The sequence below is a fragment of the Sturnus vulgaris genome, chromosome 3, assembly GCF_052056855.1.
Source record: "Sturnus vulgaris isolate bStuVul1 chromosome 3, bStuVul1.hap1, whole genome shotgun sequence".
Taxonomy (NCBI): Eukaryota; Metazoa; Chordata; class Aves; order Passeriformes; family Sturnidae; genus Sturnus; species Sturnus vulgaris.
Window position 1 is genome coordinate 24,341,363 of NC_142245.1, and position 18,640 is coordinate 24,360,002.

The following is an 18,640-nucleotide window of genomic DNA, read 5'->3' on the forward strand; positions in this document are numbered from 1 at the left end:
TTTTATAGCTGGGAAAACAATGCATAAAGAATTTACTAGATTCACATTCTTGTACATCTATTAGTTAAAATATTTCCCAAGGAAGTTTAACTAACAGTTATGTCTAACATGCATGGTCATTAAATACTGCTGTCCACAAAATACTACAAACAAAAGTATTTGTATAAACAACAGAAGAAAGATAGCCTGTTTATCACACAGGTTGATTATCTCACAAATCATATTCAGCTTTTATGGCATTACAAGTGACAATATAAATCTTTAGCAATCATAGCTTTGTTTAGTCTTTGTACCTGACAGGCTTCACATCTACTACTTCCAATACACTCAGTCTTGATTTTGAAATCAAGGTACACCAATTAAATTATTCAAATCCTCAACACTCACTAATCCCCTTCCTGTCTTCCAATGACCAGAAATACCCAAAACCCAACAGATCTCCAAAACCTATTCCCAGAAGTATGCTTTCTAGGTTTTTAAATACAACAAAAGCTGGAATTTGGCACAACTTTGATAAGTTCATTTTCAAATTAAAAGCCAGGAAATTAGTCATGGTAGGGCAGCATCTCTAGGGGACACTTTGGGTGGCCAGCAGCAAGATGCGTGAGGAAGGCTGTGCGAGAGGGCAAGATTGGTATCTACCACTTCCTCCCTGCTGCCACCAGCATCAGAAAAGCTGAGAGAATCCTCCCTCTCTTGCTGTGGGCTCAGCCCCAAGCACAGGGGAGGATCAGTGCAGGGATTCCCACACCATCCTGAGAAAAGGTGAGACCAACAGACATGGTGGGGAAAACTCCTTGAATCCAAAGACGTGGCGTTTTGCCAGTTTGGTTAAATAGTGACTTAAGTGTCTTAAGAGAGCTGCTCCTATGACAATCAGACCTTAAACCTACACAGGATCACACCTGCAGGAGGACAATCCTTTCCACTCACCAGTAGCTACACGACAGCTGTTTGACTCAGCAAGGTCATCACAACATCCTAAAACACACCACCTCCTCACTATGGCAAACCCCCACCCCAATGGGGAAAGTAGGGCATTGCCATGCCCCAAACTGCTCTAATAGGAAAATCTTGCTGGGCGGATTGGGGGCTTTCTTTAGGAGCTGGCTGATGCCCCAAGCCCAGCACACAGACTATCACCCAGATGCCAGTGTATGACCAGACTCACCCCAAAAGCAGCTGGCTAAAAGCAGTGCTCTTCCCAAGGAAATCTGAGAAGCAGAAGCAATCCAACCCAGCAGATTTAACCTGTTACACGAGGCGTGTGCCAGCTGCTCGCAGCCAGCTCAGCGTGCACCTTGCTGGCCCTTTCTCCTCAAGGACAGCTCCAAGAACCACCAACACTCCAGCAAAATTCTTTCCCTATCATCTGCAAAAGGTGAATGCTGCAAGCAAGGAGACAAACATCCTGCTAGACTGAGGATATGTCCATCACTGGGAGGAAGGGCGAGATTTGGGAACTGGTGGCCTGAACTGCAGGATGTTCAAAGCCTGATGACCAGCTACAGGGACATGGTCAGGGAGCCAGAGCCACAACAGCTCTGTGAGCATGGCACAGTGAGAGGAGAAGCCCCTCATCACTCTTCAAGGACATCATACTTCCTAAATGATCTCAGGCAGCCTCCACACTGCTGCAGCACCCTGACCTCACAAATGCCTTCCAAAGGCTGCAGCTCTGGGCTCTGCTGCCTTCTCTCACCTACCCCTTCCCACACTCTCACCAGACTCCCCTCCTTACATCAGTGTTTGGCACAGGTCTGGGCACAGAAGCACTGCCCAGCACCAAGAGGAGAGGCAGCCAACACGCCTGAGCAAGCCCAGGGGGAAGAAGAGGAAGGAGGAGGAACCTCCCCAGCAGAGGAGCAAAGTTGGGATGCCAACCTTAGCTGGCAGCAAACACAATTTGGCCAAACTTAACTAACCCACCAGCAATCCCAGTTTCAGTGGGCTGCTGACTTCACATTTCATAGGAAACTCCATTTTCCTGAATGATGCTCTTCTGCTTTATCCTCATTAGCATCATTTGCTTATTTTTTGCAAAAGCAGATGCTATCACTTCTGCTCAAGGCTGTATAACACAACTAGAGGCTTTCCTTTTCCACACTGGGAAGCACCTTACAGAAAAGATTTTAGCCGACAGTGCCTAGGAAAGTAAGCTTTAGTGGTTTCCCTTTAGCATCTCCACCACATAGAAAGACACAAGTTAGAGCTTTTCCTGAAATTTCAGATGTTAATTCACAGTCAAAGGGTAGTGTCAATAGCTTTGCTGTTTTTAAGCTTGCTGGGATCATTACTTTACTCCACATAGCAAGGAAAGAGGACAGTGTTCACAACTGACAGCAAGAAGTAAGCTAGAATTAGGCTGTGGGTCAGTAAGTAAAGGAAAAATTGATGAACAATACAAGAAGGAAGAATTGGGTTATTGTGTTGTATGTATGGATATGACTGCGTGACAGGGTGCATCTTTTTACCACACACAAATGTTTGGCAAGTTGGAGTTTCTCATTTGCCTTCTGCCACGTTCATTTATGTAGCCTGCTCCCATGGCCCCTACCAAGAGCCATGCTCTCCAACAGCCTGCACTGTCTCCTGGAGAAGGAGAAGCCTAGTTTTGGCCCAAATAAGAGTTCATCATTTTTTCTGGGTATTTTTGGAAGTAAATAAAGGGCATTTCCACTACAAACGATTTTATCCTAAGACAGAAGATGGTCCAACACAAAACTGTACAGTGCCATTTGCATTTTAAACTCAACAGTTTCAAAATCAATCTTCTTCAGATATTAAAAATCAAAAACATGTTGAGTGGAGGAAAAGCTTACACTTCAGATGCACTGTTTCTGATATTTGAGAGGTTCAGCACAGACACTATCCCATAAACTTTCCAGCATCTTATTTATGAGCACACAGACACATTTATTTCTTTGGATAGGAAAAATGGAGTAGATGACCATCACATCACTGGTGAAAACTGCCATGTCATAAAATAGCCCAAAGCTGCTGGAATTTATAAGTTCCTGTAAGCAAGCAGCATGTGCCAAGCCAGGCAATCCTGATGAATTACATTAGAAGCCTATATACTTTTCAGAAATAATTAATTTGCTCAGAGTTGCATCTGCACAAAGACATACATACATTCACATTTCTGAAGAAAAATAAATTCTGACTTCTTACATTCATGTATTTCCCCTTGAGGATAAACCTGTAAGATTATTAACTATAATAAAGCTCTAAAATGGATGCTAAAATGGTGTTTGAGGGCAGCATCAGACACTCCAAAAGCATATATAAGCTAAATTCTAGTGCACTATACAAAGGCAAGTTTCAGCTAGAAAGCTTTACTGTGATTTGTGGTACTTTAAAAGCACTCTTGTAACAATTTTAATAGTTTAAAATCTTGGAGTTTAGTCCCAAAGAGATGTAGCTAGTGCTAAACTGCCATTTTAATGGAATTTTTGCACCCTCTCTCCATGCTCTACTTTATAAATAAGCCTCTAGACTTTTTATTGATTTCTTTTAACATGATAGATTGAGCCTCTCTGGGAGAGAGGGCCAAGGAACAGCACACGAAAAATTACAGGTTCACAGTTTGTGAAGGGGACAACAATAACAAAACCCCCATGAGAAAACAATTACAACACAATGCACATATGCCTGTGATCAGATCTGCCTTGTGCACCTGCATGTGTGTACGTGTCTGCCAAGACTTCCTCATTAAATTTACTTTGAGAAACAAGTAAAACAATGTCATGATGATGTCATGCATGATGCGTTGTGCATCCTTTCAGTTACAAAGCCTAAACTTGACTTCAGTGTCTGACTTGAGTCGCTCTGAAGTGGTGTAGGACATGCCACCACAATTATTTCAAGGTTCTCTAGTAGTCTGAGGTCAACATTCTGCAGATGCAGCAGGAAAAAGTCCAAGAAAGTTTTTCATGGTATATAGAGCAAGAATTAGGGTAAATTAATACAGTTAGTTGGTCTTAGAGGGTCCTGTGCCAGACAGCTCACCAGGATACTGTCCCGCTGACCCAAATTCTGCAACCAGCTCAGCCCATGTGAGCACTGCCAAGTGCACTTGTGGTCAAGCTGTGAGATCACTCCTCCTACAATCCAGCTCAGAAACACACTACAGAAATACACCATGGCAGAATAAAAACTTACTACCCCTGTGCATGGATGCCCACTCACAGGAAGGAGAAACTGTTAGTTTTCTGACACAGAGACAGACCTACTTTAAGTCGTGTGATCCAATTCTCAGTTGCCAACATTATGCAAGGGATAAGCAGAACAGCTCATACCACAGGTTTCTATCTTACATAGGAAGAACATGAAGGACAACCAAACAAAAAGGAAACAGAAAACTGGCAGCAAACTAAACTACGTAAGTATAGTCAAAAATATTTAGCAGCCTTTTGTCTTTATCCTGTTTGGTTTATCTCTCCTTACTGTAATGTATTTTTTTTAAATCTCGATCTTTTCACTATATATGTGACTAGATTAAAAAGATTCCTTGAACACATGACTGTGCAATATGATTTAAATTCTTTGCAAGATCTCACAAACTCCTGTGTGCTTAATTTTAGAAACAAGGACAACAAAAAAAAAATAAAAAACCCAACAACGTCTGCCATTTCCATATGTGCTCTATATTTTACTAGTTCTTTACCAGAAATGAAGAAAAAAAAAACCCCAAACCAACAACCCTCCCCACAAAAGAGTGTTAGGGGCATTATGTCTTTCCTGACACTTCGAAATACAAGATACTTCTGACTTGTTGGTCACCTAGAAATCTGTTACAACCAGCCCTAAGTTGCCCCCAACTAAAACACAGGAAGAGTAATTCAGAGAGCTATTTGTGGAAGATGTGAAGATGATGTGACAACAATATCATGGATACTAGGGCATTCTGGTAATGCAATGCCCCAAAATGATTTTCAGTGGGCACAGCTGCATCATTCCAAGTCCAGAGCAAGTAAAGTCTCCCCAGATCCTCCTCTAGGTGGTTGTTTCTCAGACAGTGGAAGGAGATGCAACTTCACCCATCACTATCACAGCAATGATCCAGAGGGACCCAATGCAAAGACATGCAATTTAACAGCAAACACTTATGCAACCTGAACAGCTCGGGATGCTTGACAAACACAGGGGAAGAGGCAGGTTTGAAGGGTGGGAGTCTGCCAGACTAGGGATTTCATGTCACATCTCTAACCAGCCCTGCACCACCCAAGTCATCAAGCAGGGATGCAACACACATCCAGTTGTGTTTCTGGGGGCTGGAACACACATCAGAAAGGACTTTGTGTTTTCCCTTTTTTAGCCAAACCATATATAATGACCCAAAACAAGACCTCCTGACTGCTTCTTGAAGGTCACATCTCTACAAGTGGACAGTGGAGCTGAAAGACCAGCACTGCTACCAACCATGCTGTTTGCTCTGTGAGGAACACGACCCTCAGAGGCCAATGCTTTCAACCCGGCCTTTTTGCTGGTGCTTAACTCACACAATTCTTTAATCCCATTAAGCATCTGATTTTTAAATACTGCTCCGCCTTGGCTCGCAGGCACCTGCTACTGACAATTATCAGAGAACATATGTAAGAAAAAAAAATAGCATATGGCTATACAAATAACTGCAGCAATGAAGTGCTCCTCACATGCTCTAAAAGAGACAAGTAATTGCACCAGCCCCATGGTGTGTGCAAGCACTGACCACTCACACATGCAGGGTTACACCAACATGCACCCTCCCAGCACATCCCTCAGCCCTTCCCCCCTGCATCCCCTTGCTCCTGACTAGGGCACAAGAAGAGATGTAAAAAAATACAGAGCCTGTGAATGGATATCGGTAACTTTCACACGCCATGAGCCCAATCCAAGGCTGTTCCTGCAAGTCTTCCTGCTGGAGGCCTCCTTGCCTTTCTCCCAGGGCAGAGGGCGCTGACTGAGATACACAACAAGAATGGAAAGCTCTCCACATCCACTGAATTGTCAGATGAGTTTGTTTTGCTGTGTTTTTCGGGGTTTTTTAAAGTTATTCGGATGAGTTCCATCTCCACAGCCTCAGCCCTCCCAAAATAGTAAAGATAAATTACAATGCTCTACATATAGGACACTATGGCTGGAAATTTAGCAGGAGAGTTAGAACAATGGTTGTCTTTTTGCTTTGTCTCTGTGTACACTGGTACCACCACCAGCTCGCTACCAAGTCTGCTACACTCAAATGCACAAATTCAACATCACATTTCTCCCTTCTCTTAATGTATTTATTTTTCCTCTGGAAAGTAACTTACTTTAAAAATTGCTTTATGATTAAAAAACACAGCAATCAACTTTTCAAAATGTCAACTTTAATTTGATTTCTGTTTTCCTCCTCCCAGGTCCTCAGGCTCTCACAGGAAACCCCCATGCCTCCATTTTACACTTTTCCACAGCTGTAGCCCTAGAATCAACCCCAGAAGGGCAGCTCCAAACCCGGGCATTTCTGGAGGGATGAGGAGCTCTCTACTCCCTGATATGGAGCTCAGCTTTGCACATGGGACATTCAGCCACAATGAGAGCTTTAGTTCAAAACCTACTCAGTCTCACAAGGGCAGGTTTTGACCTGCAGGGCTATGGGGACATAACCTACCCAACCATGTGTCACAGCAAACTCCTGACCTGGTCACCAGAAGTGCCAAAAGGCACGGTGCAGTCCTTGGCTGCTCCCACTGCAGCAGGGATCCTGGGAACAACGCAGCATTAGGGAGCCACCCAGCCTGGCTGCACGCACAGCAAGGAAATGAGCTACATTCCCATCAGCTTCAAAAGGCTTTACACCAGATCTTCATTTCGCCTCATCACACAAAATTCAGAGCATTTATGATGAAGTTACCGATGTGCCACAGTCAAGAAAGGAAGACTTGCAGCACAGAGCTAATTCTCAGTTAATAACCCAACAGGGAGGAGAAAAAACCTCTGAATTTAGCATGGCTGATGTAAGCTGTGATGTCATTTCCACACATAGGCTAGTGAAAAAAAAAAATCTGAAAAAAAAAATCTTTTTTTTTTTTTTTTTTTTTTTCAGATCCAAGATACAGAGATACATAAATTGCTTGGCTTCCATTTCAAATAAGCAGCGTGAGATAACCCCAAAACTTAATAATGCTTTCAGCTCTCGCTCCTGCTCTTCAGAAGACTCAAACCCTTCGACAGGATCAGCTCTCTGGGAGAGCAGGGAGCCAAACCACTTGTACAGGCATGCACCCTCAGCAGTCCCACCCAGCAGTGCCAGCACAGTCTGGTTCTCACTCTTCTGTTTGGTTTGGGTTTTTTATTTTGGAGGAAGTAATTTTAAACAAAGTATACATATTAAAAAAAAAAATCTTGCTCTAACAGCTCTAAAGGATTTTTTGGTACGATTATGGCTGAAATTAACTATTCTCTAAGGACAGATTAAACAAGTCAAGCAAAACAGGTCAGAAGATCAGAGAGAAAGGGCATCTTAGAATTATGAAAGATGCTCAGCTAAATTAACAAAAAAAAACAGAAAAAACAAACAAACAAACAAAAATAAACTTCAGCCAAACAGAAGAAAACTGCTGAAAGAACAATCTGAAAGTACAAAAAAAAATAAACTTACTAAATTTCGGTAACTCAGGAAATGCTGCAGAATAATTTTACCATTAAAAAAAAATAATAATGTCCTTTAAATTAACCCCCCACTTTTTCCCCCTGAAAAAATAACTTAATAGGAACTCTGCTGTAAGTGCTGTGCTTACCTATTATGCCAGTAAATAATTTCAGAACTTGAGAACATTTATAAGAAAATTCAACCTGGAGGGTAATTTTCCTGAAATTTCTGTTTGGCAAATGAAAATAGTGTTTTCAACAGATGAATATCCTTCCCTGTAATTGTTATTCTGTTGCCATCATGTAAATTGGCGTTTTACACAAATGCAGCTTGAAACCTACCCACTGAAAGAAAAACAACTCGAGATAAAACCAACCTGCACAGAACAGAGTAGAACAGTACTAATAACATGTAAGCACAGGTTTCTAAATAGTAAAAAAAAGGTTGTTGCATAATTTATTAATTTTCCTACTAGTTTCACAGATGAAGATAGCAGCACCATGAGATAGGCAAAAGATTTTTTTTTTGCCTTTAGCTTAGTAATTTACAAGCCTTTGAGTTTGAGTGCGTTTTGTTGTTGTTGTTCACTGGGAAAATACTGTGGAAATAACATTTACCTGCATTCTCAGTCTACAAAGCTTGCTAAGCACAGCTCCATAGAGACACATCCCCAGCAAGCACCACACAGATTTACCGTAAGTTGGTGACTAATCCTTACAGCCTACCCTGTACGTGGATCACTGAGTCAGCTTGAAAGTTTGTTCATTCACTCAAACACCACTTCTTCCATTCTCCTCTCTCTCTCTGATCAGCAGGCAGGTCTGAAATCTGCCTTTCTTCCATCCAAGGAGAGCTCCTTACTGCCTGAACAGGCAAGAGGTGCAGGCACAAAAACTTGCTGTTCTTGTAGAGGATTGCCCTAAGAAAACGCACGCTTGCCTACACCACGGCATAAAAACAAACTGACCAAAAAAAGAAAAACCTACATTTTCTTTCAGCAAGAAACTTCTGTGTATGCAAGGAAGGAGCCCTGCCGGGAGGGACTCTCCAGGGTGCACAAGCTGACCCTGCTACTGGAAAAACTTCCCGGTTCCCACATTTGGCAATCTCATGTACAAAGCCTGCGAGAAATGCCCAGTTTAAGTTTTACTGGTAACAAAAGCAGTAGCAGAACAATGCAGGTACATATTCTAGATAGCTGTAATGGCCACATATGACTTTGCATTTGCTGAAGCCTAAAATAAGATGCCCCACTCCTTTGTTCTCTTTGTTATTTCTTGCAATTTGCATAATTAGCAGTACGGATTTTCCAGAAATAACCTGAAAGTAAAAGTTCTACGTGGAAAAAAAAAAAAAAGATAAAACAGAAAAAAAAAGAGGTGTTTATGCTAAGGATAGCATGGGATTTAAATGTAAGGATTTTCCTTACATAACTGAAGCCCATCATCCACTTTGTAATTATGATACTTCAACTAGAAGAATACAATTATTACAGAGTAAAATAATTATAACAAGGAACTGCAGTCATACACAGACCCAACCTTGCACCTTCTTTCAAACAGTCACACAGGTAGTTCAAACGACTGTAATAAGAGCAGGCATTGCTACAGATGACTAAAAATTGGAAAGTCTGGTCCAATACTGAGCACGCAATCCGAGAGAAGCCTTCCCATCAGACAGCTTTATGCAGTAATCTATGTGCCATTGCCATATAATGTCTGCTCTGCAACCTTATTAGTTTTGGACCATCGCCTACTGGCTGAGAGGTGGCCTTTAAAACCAGATGAGCCCATGTTATTTTAATGAACCCCTACTTTAACTAACGATCAAGTAGTTAGCCTAGGGATCGTATGCTGACAGACTTCTAGCATCAAAGCACAGCTCCTTTCATAAATTAGAGCAATTCTGTGGTATTAGTCTATCGTTTATGTATGTGCATGCAACGTCCAGATTAAAACTTCTGAAAGTTGGAAATCGTTGAAATAAAAGTCTGCTAAGACTTTATTTTATCATTCCCACTCATGTTAAGCAGTACCTTACTATGCAGGCAACCACATTTGGCTTAACTTACATTCTTTTCATTAACAAAACAGTACTTAATCCAATGTCTTTTTTCTGTGCACCTCCCTTTTCAGGTGTATTATTTCTTTAAATATAAAGCAGTTTGCAACTTCAAAGACTAACTTTTTACTACAAGCAATATAGGAACAGTAAAATTCATCCTCTGCAATGCATCTTTGGTTTTCAAGTATTTAAACGGTGAAATCTTTTTTCGTTTTACCTGCAAGGCATATTCTCTTATTCATGCTCTTTCATTATAATAGCAGCAACTTTAGAAAAGTATTAAAGTTCATTATAAACCATCGCTTTCAAAATTTCATAGTCCTTAAAAAAACCTTCTTTTCCTCACTTCAGAAAAATTTTGCCTCTCATTTTCTAATTTTATCAAACTCATACAGACAGCAGCAATACTTTTTCATTGTGATCTATGCTGCTCACACACCAATTTACTGAACTCTGACAGCATAAAACAAGCTTAACTGACAAAAAAAAATACAGAGAATGACTGTTCACCATCACAACTGAGAAGCCTCTTCAGGTCTTGGAAACGCAGCATCAATGGAAGAATGAGACAGAATTTGCCTGCCCATACTTTTGCAAATATTTTGGCTCAGAGAAATTACTGCCACCTTAAGTGGAGATATGCCCCACCATATTCAGAAATATGTGTTTAATGTAGTTATGAATATGAATCTCACTTCTCCAGACATAAAGTGCCTGCTAATTTAGAAACCTCTCTCCACTTCCCCGCTCGGTACCTGATGTTTTGCCATGCAGACTTCTCGAAACACATGGCAATGGTTTGCAGGTTATCTCTGCGGATGGGGACGGAAAGAAAGGTCATTAGGGCTTCACTGCCTGTGCTCAGGACACCTTCTAACAAAGCAGATACTTTGTTCCTACAACCTGTCTTACTTTGGCATGATCAGAGGGGTGAGAGCCCTTCCAGACAGAGGTAAGAATGCCATTTCTGACTCAAATGCCTCCATGAAAAGACTGTATCTCGCCCCGTTTGGCATGCTCCTGCTCGCAGCAAGTGTCTTGCCAGAGAGAGTTAGAACTTCAAACAGCTTTACTCGACTCTTTCAAATAAAGTATCCTGGTTCAGCACCTCACCACTAAAGCACGTCAATCTCTGAGATGGTTTTCCGCCTTATTTTTGCCAGGAACTCATTAGAATATCACTGCAAGTACTTGTTTATTATCATTGCTCTGATGCTGAATTCACATTTTTACAGTGATCAATAAAAACTAAATCAGCTCACTACACACTCAGCCCACACATGAAGAAAATTAATTTAACAAGATCAAAGTTGTCTACCTCTACTGCTGTAAAATCACAACCAGCCTGATGGTTTTTGCCAGTTATCTTTGAAGAATGATTGGAAATGAATAAAAAAATCATTCTGGAAGCATATACTGAAATTGCAGATACAAAACAGAGATAGGAGGACACATGCAAGCAACTGCATGGGAGACCTTTGCTTGAGTTTGAATTGTGTGGCAGGCCAAAGCATCGGTGCTCTTGCAAAGCTGTACCTCTCAGTGTGGCTGAAGATTAACCATTTCTTCTGTTTCATCAAGATACATAAGGGCTCCTCTGCAACACTGAATATAAGCTTTTGAAAGGTAACCAAAAAAAACCCCAAAATCATGCTAGTGAGTTGACATCTGAACTGCTTCCATACATTTCCCTCCAAATATACTAGGGGCACAACCAGCAACAAAACTGCTGCGTTCAGCATTGAGCTATACACAGCATCTACTTGTGTTTCAGGTCACTACAGGCTCCAGCTCAGCTCTGGTAATGGCCACACAGCTCAGGGTTATTTCAAGACCCACTGTGGCCCAGGAGACATTGAAGATGCTTTCAGCCTCTCAAGAGAGTGCAACATGCAGCCCTCTCCTTGCTGAGAGAGGGGCCAACTCAAACACCGCCACCTCTCTGCAAGGTAAACCCAGTTTCCACGCCCAGGATAAAACAAAATATAAAAGAGGCAGACCAAAAAAGAAGCAATTGAGACGATGCTTAGGAAACTCAAGTCAATATCCTAACTATTTCAGGGCTTTGGCAGCCTAAGTTTTAGGGAAACAAAAGCTCAGTTTAACTGTGTAGGGTCTTCCAAGTATTCATATTCGTAAAGTCTGGTCAGCACCCATTTTTTTATTTAACACACTGCTACTGTTGCTAACAATGCTAATTTTAACATCATAATAAAGAGCAAACAGGTAGTAAATCTGCTTACAAAATAACGACAGCACTATTTGCTAGTCATGGTTGTTTTTCTTCTGATACAAACAAGACCTTCCACTAGGACATCTCCAGCAGGAGAAAGAGACAGCAAAGTAGCAGCAGAATGAAGCACTGGTGGTACAAGCCCAGCAGGCAGCACTGCCAGCTGCACTCCTGCTCCAACACCCAGCACCTACAGACACTTGCCAAAGAAACCCCATTCACCTCCTCCTTCTTCATGAACTGCTGCACTGCCCAAAAGAATAAGTAACTTTTAGTCTTTGATCAAAACATGTATTAAAGTCACCTCATCTTGTCTCCAAACTTTCACAGATTTGCAATGCGGTATTTCCTAACCTGCAGTATTTAAAAATTGTATTCAGAATTGAAGTACATGGGATCTCTTTTGAGGAAAAAATATTATTGCATATGGACAACATCCTTCATAACGTATTTCCTGCTCCCCAATAAACTGTATTCAATTCTGCCTGGAGAACAGAGGATTACTTCAAGTTATGCAAAGCTTTAGCAGCATTCATTTCACAAGGACCCAATTAAGATCATACTCTTGCAAGAGTACCCATGTGCATTAGAGCCACAGGACAGCAGGTTTACCTTACTGACATTCCAGGATTGTAGTGGGTGTTCTGTTAAGAAAATGAAAGAAGTCACTATGTAGGTCAAGCGTGGAATTAAAAATTTTTTAAAAAGCCTAATGTAGCTGTAATTGGCATAACCCTCCAAGTATAAACACAGATCCTTCCAGGAAAATGCACTTCTAGTTCTGATTTGGCACGTGAAACATGACAGTACACTTTCCTGTTAGTACAACTAACAGTTTCTAAGCATTAGAAAAACACTTTCCTGCTAGTACAACTGGAACTCAGACAGGACCCTCACCCACACAGAAGTGTTGTGAAATCCCTCAATGCCCTAATAATATTCACTACTTACCAGCAGAATTTTTGGTTTACTGGGGAAAATGTATTTAAAGTAATTTCTAAACACACCATCATTAGCTATTTTTTAATTTTAAATATAAAAACTAGAACACAGACTTCCTTCCTATCCGCCCTCATGTCCCCCCCCCAAACACACATACACTAAAAATATAAAAATAAAGGAAATGAAACTTCCCCATCAATGAAAATTGGGGCGGGGGGGGGAAGAGAGGAGGGAGTGGAGAACAAAGACAAAATTACTTTTTTTTTTTTTAAAGACAGAGAACTTCAGCCATTCTCAAATTTTAAACTTGCTTCACAGGGTTGGGTACTTTTTTGCACAGTCTGATGCTGAAATTATTTAGGATTTGACATTCACTTAAAAAGAAAGTACCTGATATAAATTCTGCACCTCAAATGGCCCCTGTCCTTTAAGAGTCCTGGTAAGCCTTGTTCTAGCCAGATGGCGTGAACAAAAACTTCACCATCAGGGATCTTTTAAAAACGAGGTGCTGATAATTTAACATTTAACTTACACCTACCTGTTTCGCTGGGGCAATCCTTCTCCAATCTGTATTTTTGCAGTCTTTACACTCCAGGGTTAGTTGGAATAAGTTCTAGTACCTAAGTCTGAGTTCTTCCTTTTTACTGAACATGAGATTTTTGATGGGGCAAGGGGATGGGGGGGGGTGGGGGAGAAGAAAGAAATCAAAAAAGACCATCTACAGTAATCTTGCTTTGCTATAGTTGCAATGAACTTTAAACATGAAGAGAAAAAATGGCAAATGAAAACAAAACCTTGCAGCTCTGCACTTCAAGGACATATCACAATGCGGGCTCTATAAAAAAATCTTACCATGAGCAGTTGATGAGGGGAGGGAGGGGAAAGACAGAAACCATTTTCTTGCTGAACTAAACAGACAGGAGAAAATTTGTGACAAGACCCAGGATGGCTGCCTTAGACATTAGTGGGGTTTGGAAACTCAGCACTTGTCACCCTGTGCCTGGGAAGTGACAACTGCCCACCTGAGCAGCGGATGGGAAGCCGAAAAGAAGCAATTTGTCTGAAATTCTAAGAAAATTTAAACTGTAAATTGGAGAACAACAAACTAAAAATAAAATGAAAAAATCAACTACCTTTTGAATCTGTGTCATATCAGGATTTTGGGTCTTTCCAGAGCAAATCATCAGTCAATTATGAAAACTTAGGTGGGCTGTTTGTGTGCAGCACATTACCCTTTGTTACAGAGTAAGATGAAACCACAAGATTCATTTCACTCAGAACCTCAAAATATACCTAACGCTACAGGACTACTCCAAAACCCTGCAATACTCCGACTCTAATGCCAAGAGTTTAAACTTTAAAATTTTTTTTAAAAATCAAACACTATTACACAGTAATAGGGCATATATTTAAGAGTGTGTCCTGGGTTCCCCAAGCCATTATCCTCTCAAGAATAAAATAACATAAATGGTGTATTTTCCTTCAAGTTTCTGTGGCAGCAGGTTGAAACCTGAGTACATTTTTCAGTTTTTCCCCACCAAAATCAATGGTTAGGGCTTTTTTTCTTCTGCTGCTGTTTTTAGCAGGTCCAGGTGACCCCACATCCCCACAATTATGGAGTGACATAGGCAAGCCAGAAAGAGAGAAAAGAAACTGCTCTCAAAAACACTATTCCTTTTGCCTGCAGAAACCAACATCCAACAAGAACCAGTGTCAATATGACTTGCTGGCTGACTGTGTCACTCACTTTGTCCTCCTGGCCAGCCTGGACATACAGTGGCAGCAGCAAGGAGATGATGGTGCAAGAGACATTCTCAGCATTTCAGATCTAACAGGAGATACTCCCACAAGCTCCATAACTGAACTTGGTGCAATTTCTGTGAATCTCTTAAATCTGTTTGGTTGCAAGCAGAGTTGTTAAAGGCAAAAAAAACAACCCAGTAAAATTGTTGTTACTGTTCTTTGAACCGGGTTCAGACCTACTCTTTGAAGGAAAAGTCGCCTTTCTTAAAATATATTTGAATGTGCTATTTTTGTCTTTATCTTAGAAGGCCTGATTTCCCCTCACAGCCCTGCAACTGATTACAGTAATAGGTTTCTCAGAGATGGACAAGTTAAGAAGAGGTTTTATAACTTCACATACAGCAAAACGTATGGAATTTGCTGCCTTTCTTTTTCTTTAGTTTTGAATGAATGCAGCCCCCCCCATTTACACACGCAGTAACTGTACCCTTGTGAGCAGTGCCATGGAAGTCAGCGTGACCACCTTGTGCTCCTCACCTTTCCTAAATAACCATGGGTGTGGCAGCTACTCCAGGCAGAATTCACATGTGCGCCTGAAGATGCTTTTGCCTACTTCTCTCAGGTGGAGGGCAGGCAAAAGGATCTGTTAATTTTAGAGACAGAAAAAATTGTAATTCTGATGATAATTTTTCATTGGAACTATGCAGCTCTCAAAAGAATGCAAGGGGAGGAAACAAATTGTTTCCACACCAACCATTATTTAGCGTCCGTCAAATGCTGCTTGCTTTTTTTAAAAAAAACAAACAAGCAAAAAACAAACATATTTCTAAGGAAGCTGAAATGAAACTGTCTTATCTCACAGTTATTATGACACATAGTAAGGAGGCACAACGCAGGGCCCTTCTTTTTTTATACTGTCCCATTACGGTATTGCAAAGGGAGAGAAGGGCCTTCTCAAACACTTGGTTGAGTAAGTTTTTAGGTGATATATCACCCGCTTGATTAGAACAAACAAACAAAAAATAAAAAGCTGAAAATATTCACAGCAAAATATTAACTTACTGCTTTAGGAAACCTACAGTACTTTACAGAACTGCTCTTCTTTTATTTTTCTCACACTCCCTGTCAGAGTCATAAGCCCAGTTTATAATAGCAAGCCTCGCTCTATCACTTGAAGAATTAAAATGGCCAGAAGAAGAGAAGCAACAGTGTTTTGAGTTTAAAAATCTAGGAATACTTTTTTTCTATCAAAGCTAGTTGAGCACTACCCAAAGGCAAAACAAACCTAAAACAAGGACTTGCTTTATGGTCTTAAATGAATACTGGAGGATTCTCAGTAGGCAGGTCATCATCAGTAACATACAGGTTGAGAAAATGAAATGGCTTAGGCATGGAGACTTTTTCAGTCTATCGAAATACAACATGAGTCAATGTTAGGTAGAGAGGTTAGTCATGCTGTGGTTTATTTATGCTCGTGTTGGCCCATGATATTAAACACTGGAGGCAGGATGCCTGCCCAGCTACCTGTGGCCCCATCCCTCTTTACCAGGGAGGGATGCCAACAGCAGGACATACAGTGATATAGCAGCATGGTTAAGCCCCACTCTTACCATATCACCCAGAGGCCAGCTCTCCAGTCCACACTCAGGCCAAGTTTCACAGCAAAGTGCATTACTTGTATTTGAGATTGTTTGCCTTTTCAAGATATATGGATTTTACCACCACACCACAGCGCTGCCCAGGTCCTCATTGAGGTCTCTAACCTCAGAAGCTGCTAATCAATGGTAGAACAGATTGTTCTAGAGTGCTCATTTGCACCAAAACTTTTTGAGTAGGCTATACTTAAACCTTTAATTTTTCCAAAGTTTATCAGAGTATCCTCTACAGAAGAAAGACAAATGCATACAACACATTTTCTTCGTATGAAAAATCAATCATCTAAATTCTAGAAAAGTCTTTGTTTTATGCAAAGCTGCATAGTATGCATGCATAGAGCACTCACGGAGCAGCCCTTCTGTTGTTATATGTGCCTTGGACAACACTTAGAAAAAAAGGTAAGATACCAACCAGGGCACATTAAATACGTCACTTTGGTGGGCAACAAAACGAAATGGGTTATTTCTAGATAGATACACTTTATTAATGCAATGGCTCCATTCTAATCCAACCGAACATCCAAGACCACGATGTAGATAAGCAATGACAGCAAACAGCTGCATGTACCGCATGCAGGAACAACTCATGCACACGCTGACATTGTAAAGATGGGTCACTTCATCATGACACTATACCCTGAGTGAGGACAGCAGATAAATCCCTGGTCCCCAGGGGAGCTCTGCAGGCCAGAGGCCCATGCAGGATGGGTACAGGCAGCAGAGTGGTCCTGCTGAGCAGCCAGGCCAACCTTGCCAGGTGAACTCTCTCCTCTTCCCATATCTACAGTAAAATCATAGCTACCAAAGGCATAAAACTTCCCCCTCAGTGATAACCTGCTTAAAACATTAATCATGCAGTTACGCACTTCACAATATCTTCCATAAATATTTAAGCTACGGGTCATCCTATGTATTTTGCTGCCAGCATGTCAGTCTGTAAAAATGTATGAACCTCACCTGTACTATCTGAATGATGACCAGCACTGATGCGCAAGGACAGCAAGTGCAGGTCAGATTTTACCGGAGGAAGGCAATAACCTGGCTAGGTTTACATCTCGATCAGTCAAGCCTGGTTAGTTGACAGGCAGACGTGAAAACCACTCCGTAAAGTCAGCAGAAGGATGAATAGGCATTATCCATTTATTAACTGGTTAACTGCCGATTAATTTCACTTGCAAATCGCCTCTCCGGTATTTAAACACCTAGCTAAGAGTTTTTGTTCCTTACCACCCCGTAATTTTGACGGGCCAGAAAACCGGAGCGCCCCGCCAGCGCCCAGCCCGCGGCGCGCTCCGCTCCCGCGGGAATGGAGGGACAAATTCCCATTCCTCCAAAACGAGCTCGCCCCACGCGGTGCCGCCCGGGAAGGGCTCCACAGCCGAGCCCGGGACCGCTCCGCTCCCAACACTGATACCGAGACGGCACCGAGCGCGCTGCGGGACGAAGGACAGGAGGAGCAGCTCGTGGGTCGCCCGCTCGTGTCAGGGGCCGTGACGGGCAGCACGGCTCGGAGAACTTCCGCGGCGAGCCCCGCCGAGCCGCCCTTCCCCGCCTCTGCTCCCGGCACGGCGCGGCGGCGCCCGGGACTCGCAGCAGCGCCGCGCTGGGGGCGCCCCGCGCCGGCCCCGCCGCCCGCCCGGCCCGGGCAGGTACCGGGCAGCGCCCCCCGCCCGCCCGCGCCCGGACGGGCAGGAGGCGGCGGCGGCCGGCAGGGCCTCGGCGCTGCAGACCGAAAGTCAACTGCGAGCTGCAAACTTTTTTCTGCCTCCTCCCCCACCCCCCTTTTTTTTTTTGCTCCTCTCCTCCCAGCGCAGCCCCGGCTCCTGCAAAAACGAAACTTGCGAAGCGTTGCCCCTACCTGGCGCGAAGTCTGCAACAAGTGCAGGCGGGCGAAGGGAGGGGAGGGGGGGGGCGGGCGCGGAGCTCGTGGCGGTGTCGACGAGGCGGGAGCAAATCGCGATATTAATTTATTACGGAGCTGCCCCGGGCTCGGTCCTACTTCACTTACAGTACGGCGCCCATCCTGTAAACAAATATCGCTCCGCCAGGAAACGCACTCCCCCGGCCCGGCGCGGCGCGGCCCCGCTGCCCGGCACCCACCCCGGCGGCGGCGGCACATGGAGCGGAGCGGGGCGGGGGCCCCGCGCCGGGGGAGGCTCCGGGCACCGGCACTTACCTCCGGCACGGCCTCCCCCGCCCGCCGCGCTGCCGAGTCCGTGATGCAAAAAGAAAGAAAGAAAAAAAAAAAAAAAGAAAAAAAAAAAGAAAAGAAAAAAAACCCGGTGTCAGCAAATCGCTGTCAAATAATTTCCTTGCAGCAGGGAGCCGGGAAAAGCAGAAGCAGGAGGGGGAGGAGGCTGCGGGAGGCGGCGGGATCCCTCCGCCGCGATG

General features: G+C 42.9%; 1 protein-coding gene across 5 annotated transcripts in view; it reads right to left on the reverse strand.

Annotated features, from left to right (window-relative positions):
• TRERF1 (transcriptional regulating factor 1) overlaps positions 1 to 18,640 on the reverse strand; it is a 98,069-nt gene extending 79,429 nt beyond the window's left edge. For 2 of the 5 annotated variants that reach the window (XM_088161215.1, XM_014887399.2), the window contains exon 1: positions 18,426 to 18,639. The gene's annotated coding sequence lies outside the window, so the exon portion shown is untranslated. Of the gene's footprint in view, positions 1 to 18,107; positions 18,129 to 18,425 lie in introns of those variants that run through there. The other 3 variants (XM_088161213.1, XM_088161214.1, XM_014887398.2) reach the window with 3 other exon arrangements.